The sequence below is a fragment of the Phalacrocorax carbo genome, chromosome 16, assembly GCF_963921805.1.
Source record: "Phalacrocorax carbo chromosome 16, bPhaCar2.1, whole genome shotgun sequence".
Lineage (NCBI taxonomy): Eukaryota > Metazoa > Chordata > Aves > Suliformes > Phalacrocoracidae > Phalacrocorax > Phalacrocorax carbo.
The window spans coordinates 9,306,865-9,318,869 of NC_087528.1; the positions used below are offsets into that span (position 1 = coordinate 9,306,865).

The 12,005-nt window shown below is 61.7% G+C and overlaps 1 protein-coding gene across 9 annotated transcripts in view; it reads left to right on the forward strand.

Moving 5' to 3' along the window:
* The window catches only part of RBFOX3 (RNA binding fox-1 homolog 3), a 190,934-nt gene that overhangs the window by 166,533 nt on the left and 12,396 nt on the right, over window positions 1-12,005 (forward strand). The gene's annotated exons all lie outside the window — the stretch shown is intronic.

Genomic DNA, 12,005 nt, shown 5'->3' on the forward strand with positions numbered 1-12,005 from the left:
AAATTCATAGCATCCTCACCGCGCTCGGTGTGGCCTGCGTGGCTCACCTGGCAGCCGAGGACAGGCAGCACGGTCACGGACACAAACCCTCCCACCCCAGCAGGGAAAGGCTGGGAGCGTTTCGGTTCTTCCGGATGTCTGTAGCCTGTGTCCGAGTGGGTTTGCGGCCGGAGCGTGGTCGTGCTGGCAGTGGGGACAGTGAGGCCCAGGGTTGCTCCATCTGGTGTGTTGGAGATGGGGCTGGCAAAGCTGGTGCTGCCGCTGGTTATACAAGTGCAGCGGTGGCCACGGGGTGCGCATGGGGCCGGGGCTCACGCGGGGGCTGCTGCAGAGGCTGGCCAAGATGGGTGCGTGATTTATTGCGTCCTCCTGCAGGCAGAGGCTGGGGAGAGCTGGGGCTGGGCTGGATTTTGGTCTCAGCTTCCCCAGGCTGCGCTGAGGTCCCCACGGCTGCTGCTCAGCTGCCCAGGCACATCTGATACCGAGCAGAAACCGTTCCTGGGCCCCCACCCGTCCCCGGGGAGGTTTCTGTCCCTCTGAAGGGAACGCATGGATGCTTTGAACCAGCAGTCAGCATGGGGCCCGGAGCCTCTGTTGGGAGTGGGTGGCAGCATGGGAGATTTCCCTCTCCAGCCAGGATCCCCTCGTCCCCCAGCTGTCATGAGGGGCTCGGCTGTGTTGCTCGCCCTGCGGAGCTCTCCGGCACGGACCAGCTGTGCTGCCTGCCGGCAACCAGGGCTGCGGCTGGAGGCAGCAGGGGCCGGCAGTGTTGCGGGCAGGCGTGGGCTGCCTGCTGCCGGTGCCCAGCTGGGCCGTGCACAAGTGGAGGTCAGGGTCCCTGGGAAGGAGAAGCTTTTCCACAATGCGCGTCTCTCTGCACCCAACAGCTCCTGGTTCCCCCATTGCCCTGTTTGTTTTAATTTGGCCATCGTGTTTAGTGGCTCTTCCTCCCCACTCTCCCAGAAGCCTCCTGCTCCTTGGCAGCAGGTCTGGACTCACGAGGTGGGAAGGAGGGTTTTATTAAGAGATTTGGAGTTGGATTTTCAGCCAGCTAATGAGCGCAATGGAGGCCAAAATCTCTGTCCCCTTCCTGGGGCTTGTCCCTTGCTGAGGTTCTGTGCCCAGCACTTGGGGACGGGGTGTTCCTGGTATGTGTCGCAACAAGGCGTCAGGCAGAGGGACGTCACTGGCTGCTGCCAGGCTCCTCATCCTGCCTGGCTGAGCAACGGGCCTGCCTGGTGCCTGGTGTTTTAGCCCTGAGGTCACTCTGGATTTTGGACTCGCACACCTTCAGCACGCCTGTGCTAGAGGTGTGTGCAGGGAGCAATGCTGCTTCTGCCCGTGGCTGCGTGCCTGGTGCGGAGCTTGCCTCTGGCCAGCCAGCTCAGCTCGCCTGTGTGTGGCCAGAGACGCCTGGAGGGGTTTAACTGACTTTTCCCCAAGGGTGTTGTGATGTGGGGTCTGTGGGGGGCTTGGTTTAGATCCCCTAGGCTATGGTTCCCTGTCCAGAGTGCGTGTGTATGTAGGGAGGCAGATGTCTGTGCATCCGGGGTGGGCACATATGCAAGGATGGTGCCTGAGCCCCGCAGCTGCAGGGGCCCATGCTGGTCACCGGCTCCTCCCGCGCCAGGACACAGCTGGCTGGCCTGGGCTGGGCTGGCTGGGGGGCTAAGAGATGGGGGGCCACAGGGTCTGTGCGCAGTAACTGGTCCTATCCCCTTCAGGCATGTGCCTTCCCCACAAGGAGTTTGTTGGCGTTTGCTGTATTTGTTCCCAAGGAGGCCGCTTGTGTTTGTAGCTCCCCAGCCCCAGAATTTTCAACAGTGCTGGTATTTGAAGGAATGACCAAGAAATGAAGTTGTCTGCAAAACTTCAATTAGCCCAGCGCCAGGGAAAATCCAACTGCCAACAGGCTCTGGCAGTGCAAATGGCTCGTCCAAGTGGCTGCGGGCACCTTGCAGCTTGCTCAGCTCAGCTTCCCCTGCGTAGCTGCGCGGCCGCCCCAGTCCTAGCTGCAGGAGCTGTGGTTCATGGCACTCCGCGTGGTGCGACTGTGCTGCATGCAGGAATTGCCCCCCACCTTGCCACGCTCCAGCACTGGGGCAGGAGTGGGGGACCAGGAGGGGAGGGGGCTGCAGGGCGGGTGGTGGGAGGGTGGGTGCACACCCATGGCAGAGCATCCCCCACTGGCGGGTCAGGCGGGAGCACCATGTCCTTCGGTGGAGCTTGGCAGTAACACGTAGCTCTTGCTCAGCAAGGCCCTGGGTGCAGAGGGAGACTTTGGTGACTGTGTTTCCTTAACAGAAGAATCAGTTACTACTTAGAAAGTGTCACCATTATAATTATAAGTGAGCAGCTAATCACTCCAGGATGAGGCATGGTGCGGACCAGGAACAGACCTGGGGCTCTGAGGCTCAGCATCGGTGCTGGAGCACAGCGCAGGCCTGGTCGCAGGCAGTGATGTGTGTGTGGGGCTGGATGTGAGCACAGGTTGATGTACAGGTGGCCTGAAACCTGCCGCAGAGCTGCCCCTGAGGTGCCACTTACCGGGGGCATCCCCAGTGCCCGCAGTCGCACCACACTGCCCAGCCTGCAGCGCAGGAGGCTCAGCTGAGCAGCACCTGGCCCGCTGGGAAGCAGCCTCTGCAAAAGGCTGCTTGGAAAATTCCTTTCTAAAAGGGCTGCTGCCAAGTTTAGCATATTATATTTTTAGGGAGCAAGTCTATTCCGAGCAATATTGTAGCGTGTTGCAGCAGCGGGTTCGTTTCAAACCTGGTTTCTCCCCTTGCTTGCATGTCACACGGATGCGAGACCCGGCACGGCGGCTCCCGGCTCCGGCCGAGTGCCCGCACTGCAGCGGCTGCCTCGCTTGCACGGCAGAGGACAGGCTTTAAAGCCGCAAAAAACATGTTTTCCTTTTTTTAATATATTGAAAACACTGACATTAATTTTAGCATTGCAAAGCTGGTTTTCCCACAATAGCTGTAATTTAGGCCTACACTGCCTGGCGATGCTCTTTTTATAGGTATATTCCTATTTTAGTACTACAGTGATGGGTGAATGAGTAGATTAAATTAGATTTAGTATCTATCATTCTTTAAAGCATTACAGTCAGTTGGTGGAGGGGTATGGTTTAACAAAGAAGAAAGGCTAATTAGGGGAGCAGGCACAGGCTGCCCACACCAGCTCCCACCGCCCTCGTCCCCTTCCTGCCCCCGGCCCGCAGCCGCCCTTCCTCAGGGCCCAGTGTCCAGATAGGAAAGTGCATTTGAAACCAGATTTTCCTGCACAGCCCCAGGGCTGGGAGAGCTCTGGGGTTTGGAGCCGGGACTGGATGGGATGCCAAGTGCTGGGTGCCGGAGCCGAGCACCCTGGGCTCCTCGCTCCTTCGGGGATCTGCAGAGTCATGGCGGTGACTTGTCTCCCCAGCCGCTCTCCCCACAGGGTGAGCGCTGCCGCCAGCTCCTGCCCGGGTCCTGCTGCCGACCCCAGACAGGACGCCTGCGCGTGGGTGCATTGTGTCTGCCGCGCCGGAGGGACCTTGGCAGCCAGCGGGGCCCTGCCGGCACCAACGCCGGTGTGAGCGCGGTGGCTCTGCAGGCAGCTGGAGCAATGCTGCCCCATTCCTAGGACTTGAGTCTGTGAAACGACAGGATTCAGTGGTGGAGCTGGCGAGCAGCGGGGGCACCAAGGGGCATGGGGTGGCCTTTCCAGAAAGCTCATTGGTATTGGCAAGTAGGCATGCTGGGCGTGCATAGGGCTGGGCTGCTGGGAGGGTGCGGGGAGGCTTGGGAAGGCACTAGCGTCAGGGGAATTCTAGGAAAGATGCCTTGGCACAGGAGGGTACCAAACATCCAAGGAAGGAGCTGGATCTTCCCAGTGCTGGGACACCCAGGCTGTGGCAGTGGGGCAGAGGAGACTCCAAGTCTGTGGAAAGCCATGCCTTCGGTATTCCTCTGAGGGCCATGGCAGCCAGGCCAGCCTGGCCTCATCCTCGGGCAGCGGCGTATGGGGGGGCAGGAGCCAGGCTGAGCAGGGAATGCATAAATGGCAGCACCCAGCAAGAGCCCAGGGGCGCAGGTCAAGCGTGGACACAAACCCCCAGTGCAGGGCACACACGGGCACCTGTGTTGGACAGGGCTTCGAGGCAGTGCCTGCACATCCCTGCTTGTACCAGGGCCTCAGCGCACTGAAGCTGCTCGCTGCAGCAACGGCTATCGCCTGGTGAGCCCCGCCGCGCTGGTGTGAGCCCGCCAGCGTGTGACCAGGGGACCCTGCAATCCTGGCCATGCTGTGACTGCCAGCTCGGTGAAATGCCACTGCCGTCAAGCAGGCTCAGAGAGCCGGGCTGCCCGCAGGGCTTCACCCCTCTGCTGCCTGCAGGCAAGCGTGGCGGTACCGCGGGCAGCCCTAGCAGGGCTTTAACCTGCGCCACCTTCCTCAGCGTTCATCCAGCCAGCTGGGAGCAGATGTCCTCCCTCGCTCCCTGGGGCGAGGGCTGCAGCAGCGGTGGCACTGCTGGCACTGCAGCCCAGCCGGCAGCTCAGGGAGCCGCTCCCCCTGACCCAAGCTTGGTGGGCTGCAGGCTCGGGGAGGTGCTGGCCTGGGCACAAGGTCTGGCCAGGGAGGGACAAAAGGCAACATCCCAGCAGGTGACAGGGTTTGTGGTGGCCACCACAGAACAGGCATCCCCCAGGGCTGCAGGCATTGCCTGCAGGGGGGGTCAGGTGCGTTCCCAAACCCCCTACAAGTTCTGCTGTCCCCATATGATGTCCTCCTGCCTGGGTTCTCATTTTGCCTGACTGGCACCTTCCCGAGCATCCAGCCGGCTCCGGTGGTCGGGCAGCCATGGTGTCCCCTGGGGTGGAGCCCCCACCCCAGCGGCCTTGGTGTCCTGCCTGCACTGCACAGATCTTACAGATGGGGTTTGCACAGCATCAGCAGGATTCGCTCCAGCCCCTGTGTGAGCAGCACTGCTGAGATGTGGTCCCTGGCAGCAGTAACCTATTAAACAGAGTGAGACGAGCGCTGGAAGGAGACCCAGTCAGAGGAGGCAGTTTGCGGGGATGGTGCCAGGAGCAGCACTCGGGCAGCCTCCGCCTCTGTGCTGGTGCTGCCAGGGTTTCAGTGCGCGGGACAGGCCGGTGCTGCCGGGGAAGGCAGGCGGTTTGGGGACCTGTCGGGGTCAGTGCCTGTGGAGCCAGGTCCCACTCCCACCCTCGGGGATCTCAGCCATTTCCCGTCCATCAAAGCACAAGGGGGCTGCTGTGCCCTGGTCCCCAGAGGGCTCCGGCCAGCATGAAATGGGTGCTGGGGCTGGAGCATGTGTGCAGAGCCAGGGTGGTCTTGTGCCCACCAGGTGCCAGAGGCCAGCACCCAGGTGTGGTGGCTGGTGTGCGCAGCAGGGCCGAGCTGGTGATGGGGCTTGCTGTGGGATGTAGGGGTGGGGGCAGCCAGCGTGCCTGGCAGTGGCCCCATGGCAGGGGCATGAGGCAGGTCTGGCTGCTCCCGCTCCCCCTTGCTGGAGCACCGGGCTTGCAGCACTTTGTCATGATTTTCCCCCTGTCTCCGAGCAGCAATCCCTCACTGCTTGCATTACCTGAGTAGAAAATGACACATAAGCTGACATGATTGCCATGGCTCCCAGCACCCCACGGCAGCTCTTTCCCGGCAGCACGGGAGGGCAAGGCAGGGCGGGTGGCACGCAGTCTGGCCCCTGGCTCCTCAGCCTGTGCTCCCCCTTGCTGTCGCGTCCCCCTCCATCTGAGCTGCAGCAGACCCAGGGAGAGGAGGGGACCAGCGGTGCCGAGGTGGCACGTCAGCGAAGCTGAGCAGCAGAGCACGGTGCCTGGCTGCCTGTGTGGCCCACCCTGCCCTGGCCACTCGTCTCCCCCTCTGCTCCATGCCAGGGACTGTGCTGCTCCCCTGCATCCCTGTGGCCTCCTGCAGCTCTCTGCAGGGCTTGGTGGGGAGCCCCCAGCAGTGCATACTCACCCTGTCTGTTGGCACCCCTTCAGCAGCTTTGGGTGTTTACCAGCAGATTCCTGTCCCTGTCCTTTCTCCCAGGCTGGCAAGGGACGTGGCTGAGGACATGCTGCGCTGGCGGGGCCAGAGCTCGAGCCTCAGGGTCCAGGCTGCAAGCCTGGGCTGTGCTGGCTGCATCCCCACTCCGGCTGCCCAGCAGGATGCACGGGTACCGGGTGTGCAGCCAGCTTGTCCCCCGGCAGCAGGCCCGGTCAGGGTGTGCATGCAAAGCCCCTCCTGCAGGCAGGAGCTGCCCAGGGAGGGAAGCAAGGGAAGGACATTAAGGTCCTGCTTCAGTGCAGGGGTCAGAGAGCTGAGCTCTGGCTCTGGGACAGGGTCCCCCAGGGGAGCAGCAGCAGGGGGGCAGCCCTCAGGCAGGGGAATACCATGCATCCCACCCAGCTGCACCCACTCGGTGTTTTCCCACCATGGCGCTGGGCGCAGCCTTCAAATGGCTCTTGTAAAAAATCAAAAATGGGGAGAGAAGAGCAGGAGCAGGCGACAGTGGCAGCTTATTTGTGATCTGCATTGTGTGTGGAGCTCTTAATTAGAGCTAATTAGACTAATTAACTTGCAAATGAGAAACTCGTCTTTTCCTCCTTTTCTTTCACAAGAAAAAATAAAAAGATGAACAACAAGATAAATATTGAGGCTAATTACTTTGTACCTGCTGCAGAGCCCCTCCAGCTTGCGGGATGCCCCTCCTGACCAGTGTGCCTGCCAGCGCGGTGTGCTGTGGTGTGCCATGCCTGTCCCTGTCCTGGTGTCCTTGCGTTGGCTGTCCCCACTCACGGCTGGTCCAACCACAGACACAGCTGCCCACGTCCCTGTCATCCCCACTGGCAGAGCAGAACCACCCACCATCCTCTATGCACCCTCGTGTCCCAGTGCCCGGCAAGGGTGCGGCACGTGCCCTGGAGCCGGCGGAGGCAGCGGCCTCCACAGCACTGGCCATCACCAGGACCCAGTGGCCAAGGTCCAACACCATCCTGGCACTCAACCTTGGCCATCGGGTCCTAGTGATGGCCGGTGCCACAGGGGGGCATGGCAGTACCATTATGCCCTGGCATCCTCCCCACCATTCCCATCCCAACCTGGGACTGGAGTGGGGTGGGGGGGGTCTCCACTGCGGCACCGCACAGTCCCGGCTGTTCTCCAACTCTCCCCTCACGGCTTCTCTGGTTTCCCCCTACTCTGATGCTGCAACACCCCGGGGGCTTTGTTATCACAACTCGGTTCAAATGTCTGATTAGTCTTTAGGAGATCGAGGGGTCAATTTTCCACAGCTCCTTCCTCTCCATTTAACTAATTTAACTGCGCAATTGTTACAAATTTCATTTTATTATACCCCTGCTTCTCAGTCCAATTGAATTACCAAAATCTCATTTTCTCAGAAGTGCTGAATATGTAATTAGAGGAAAAATTATGCTCCTGACTGCCTATTAGAGAGGGCTGCGTGAGAGAGCTTGTCCGGGCGCACACGCAGGTCCGCGGCTCCCCCGGCGCCCACGCTGGCCGGTGCGAGCATGCGCGCGCGCTGGCGAGGCTGCGCGCGAGCAAGCGCCACGTGCGGCTGTGCCAGAGTCCCAGCGCCGTGGGGGTGTGACAGTGATAGGGGGTGGTGGGTGGGCTCCTGAGCGCAAAAGGCTTGGCAGGAGCGGGACCAGGGGCAGTGCTGGCTGGGCTCCCTGGGGACCTGTGAGCTGTGGGGCAGGGTGCAGGGATGGTGGCTGGAGCTGGTGTGGCGCTTGCAGGGGAGGCATGAGACTGGCAGACGTGGCCATTCATCCTGCTGCTTGCTGTGTCTTGAGCTGTCTGGATCCAGCAAGGCTGGACTTGGCTGCTGGTAGCTCCAGCAGCGCTGCACAGAGCCACAGCTGCAGGGGAGCCGATGGGGGCTGCTGGGGAGCTGCTGGGGGCAGCTAGCAGGGGGAGCACCAGTCCCCTGGCAGAAGCAGCCTCTTGGCGGGTGCTGGGAGCGGCTAGGGAAGTGAGCCAAGTGCTGCACCTGCACTTGTCTTAAGGGCAGGGCTGGGAGCTGGTGGAGCTGGCAGCCCCAGTAGTGGCAGCCCTGCTTTTGGGCATTTGCAATGCCCTGGGCACCTCGGGCCCTGCTCACCTCCCTGCACCCACAGCAGGATCCACTCAAGGGCCTGGGTGGGATCGTAGCCCTGCCAGCACATGGCCCCACCAAAGGAAGATGCCTGCTCCTCTCTGGGCCCTGCCCATCTCTGCCTGGGCTGTGACAGCCAGACACGTGCCTTAGCTCAGCAGTGTGGGCTGGGACACCCAAAGGTGCCCTGTCCCCTCCAGAGCCCCTCTGTGCCTCTCAGTCTGGATGCAGTGGGCATGAGGCACCCTGCAGCCCTTCCCAGAGCGGCAGCTGCTCTCCAGAGCCTCCAGGCCCTTCCAGCAGCGGGGAGACAGCGGCTGCCCCCCAGGGCTGCTGGCAGCAGCAGACAGGCCAGCCTCCGGCATGGCTTGGTCACTCTGGTGCACAGAGCCACGTGGTGTACGGGCACCTGCATCCAATGCTCCAGTGTCTGCAGGCCTCAGGAGGACTAGGTAGCTCAGGCAGATGCTCCTGAGGACTTGGGTCCTCTCCGGCCCATCCCTGTCCCCAGGCTCTGCAGCCAAGCTTGAGCCTTATGTGCCTGCCTGTCCCAAACCCTTTGGTGGCTACTGGGGACCAAGTGCTGCTGGGAATCCCGGCCAACACTGTGTACACCAGGTCTGCGTTGCTTCGGTGTGCCTGTAAGAAAAGCTGTGTCGGGGGCTGGCCTGGCTGCTCCCCTCCAGCAGCGTCTGCTCAGGGCTGGGAGCTGCTGTGGGTGAGCCCCAGCACCACTGGTGATGCTGGGAGACGCTGCAGGTGCGCCCTGGCACTGCCGGCGATGCCGGGCCCTGCTCAGAGGGAGGAAAGTGCCGCACGTCCCAGAGCAGTGATCCTCCCACTCGCTGTGGGCCTGATCCTGCCACGTCTCCAGCGGTGACGCAGTCCAGTCCCTCCCCAGTGCAGCGGTACAGGTACGTGTGAGCCTGGGAGATGTCAGCGGCACACATGCGGGGGGCGGCCGGGAGTCCCCCAAGCACCCCCGTCTCGCCTCGGTTACACAACATTATCATTTCATAATACTCTGAAATATACATGAAGTTGGCTGAATGCAGATGAAATTGCACCATTTACTTCATGAATATTTCATGCAGCCTCAGCTCCAAAGTTTCCGGCTGGTGGAGCCAGGAGCTGGGGCCGGACCCTGCTCCCCCCTGCCCCTTGCAGGAGGTGACAGGGACGCGTGGACACCTGGCCTGTGGGCTGGCATCTCATCCCCACTCTTGCTGGGTATTGTATGGCTGCTGGTTGCAGCATCCTTCCTCCGCGGGCTCCTGCACGCCGGGCAGAGGGGAAGCAGCGTCTGGCCCTGGCCCCTGGCAGCCATGGCAGCCGAGTCTGCTGGCAGGGGCTCACAGGGCTGAGGGCAGGACCTAGCCCCGCTGCCCTGGGCTGGCAAGGGGCAGCTCCCCTCTTGCAGGGTCCTGGTGCAAGGGGCAGAAGGTGCCAGGACAGTGTGAGGCAGCTGAGAAAAACAGTCTTTTTCCCATGCCAGCAGGCTGCCCTGCCTTCCCCCCCGGCTCCTCCTCCTCTCGCACCGTCACTCCTGCCCCTCGGGTCCTGCCTGTTCTCTCCAGCCCCGCTGCTCTTTGCAGAGCTTCCCACTTGAGCATCCCCAGCAGATGCCATTAGCAGGCTCTCACCCTCCCCTGCTCCTCGTTAATGAAGACATTAAGCACGGCGGCTGCTACCTATGGCCTCCACAGCTCCTCACCTCCTTTCACAGCTCCTTCCCAGGGGGGTGATTCCCCCGTTGTCCCACCCCAGCTCTCTGTGGGGTGGCAATGGCCTCCATTCTGGGGACGAGAGGAGAAGCAACCCGCCGCCATCTCCCACCAGCCCCCACGGCGTGCAGGGCTTGTCCCTCCTGGGGCCAGGGACGTCCCTGCAGCGAGCACCCCGACCCCGCTACCCCGCTGCAGCCTTGGGGCTCTGTGCCTGGTGCCTGCTCGGGGCCAGGCACGCTGCTTTGTATGGATGGCGCAGCATTTTGGGTAATGAAATATTCACAGGTCAGTGATTCCTTGAGAAATGACGGGGATCAGTCAATTCCTTTTCAGGGAGTAATTTTCTTCCCCTTCACGGCCTCTGTTTCATGTTGACAGTCATTAGCATGAGCGAGCGGCTGGATCGAAGGGGGGACATTGTGGCTGTCACGCATATGAGCCGCGCCGGGCACGGCCTCGTGGCAGCTTGCGGTGATGGCACAGCTGCATGACCCCTGGGTGCCCACGGGGCACGTGGGGCCGTGTGAGGACCCTCCTGCCACCACCGGGGCATTTGCTGAGCCCGTCTCTGCTGCCCAGCACAGCACGACGCTGCCACACCGTCCTGCTCCAAGGCAGCAGGCACGAGGGTGGATGCTTCCATCAGCCTCCCTGTGCGCTGCCCCTGTCCGTCCCCAGCTCTGTCCCGCTGGCAGGCACGGTGGGTCCCACGGCAGCTATACACTGCAGACCTGTTGCAGCAGCGAGCAGCTGCTCTGGCACAGGCAGGCTCAGGCACCCTTGGGGAATTGCTCAACACCCTTCTCTGCGCTCCGCTCTGACCTCGGGCTGTCTTGCTCTCCGGCCAGGGGATGCCCTGACAGTGAGCGAGCAAGCGGAGCCAGTCTGGGTCAGGGTAACGTGCTTGCTGCCTGCCTGCCTGCACTGCCTGCAGGATAAGCTGCCCACTGAGGCTTTGTAGCTTGGAGGAGCGTTTGGCAGCCTCCTTGAATGCTGTGGTGATGTTAGGACCCCAGCCCCTCGCTGCACCCCTCAGTGGGTGTCTGGCTCCTGGTGGAGGGAGCAGGACAGCTGCAGGCATCAAAGACCTGAGCTGGACTGGCTTCCCACGGCTGCCTGCGGATCCATGCTGCCTTTGCTTCCCAGACACCCGTGGCTGCAGGCTCCTCGGTGTGCACTGCTCTTGGGGCTCCCTTCTCGCTGGTGGTGGGGAGGTCTGCGGTGATGGGACTGTGTCCCCTCCCCAGCTGCTCTGGGGACTGGCACACTGCTGTCCATCCAGGCTGTACATGTGCCGTGACCAGGTGGTGCCGTGCTGGGTCCAGGCAGTGCCGTGCCACCCCTGCACCAGCAGCACTGGCCTGAGCAAAGTGCACGGGAAGGGGACATCTCCAGGCAGAGCTGGCCAGCTGGGGGTTGTCCAGGGCTGGAGACATGAGCAGGAACAGGCTGAGGCAGCAGGAAGGCCATGAGGCTCTAGGAGAAACTCTGGGCACATCTGTGGCAGCTGCGGGGTCGCACAGGAGGGGAGCAGCCTTGGGACATGGCTGTGTGTGCAAGCAGAGGCCCTGGCTGAGTATGGACACGGCTCGCCGGCTGGCCTTGCGGGGCCACTGTGGGCCCACCGTGCTGCTCGTCCGTGGCCAGAGGTGGGTGGCAGTAGGTGACGGTTGCTTGTGAGTGGTCGATAACTCAGGAGCTCACACACTGCACTTTCATACCATGCCGGCAGGACACCCATCGCGGGCAAGGTGTGGCGGCACAGTGCAGGGTGCCTGGGGCCAGCAGGTGCCCTCTCGTTATTGCAGGTGCTCTGCGCTTGCCTAATTGCTCAGACACGTTCTCTGTATTTGGGGGCTCCTAGTGCGTTATTTTCTTAAAAAGGAGCAAGTGTTAAAAATGGCGTCGTCAGCCCCGAGCTGACAGGCACAATCACCAAAGTGCGGCGTCGGCAGGAACTGGCCCCACACGCTAAATGACTTGAAAGGAAATGGCCTGGATTGTGCTGAGGAGGCAGAGTGCGGTGGGGAGAAAGCAAGTGGAGCAAACAAAAAAACTTCATTAATTAAAGAAACTCGTTAATGAGGGACATTTAATCAGCTAAAGATTATATCCACCCCCTGTCTGCTGCAGCAGCCGCT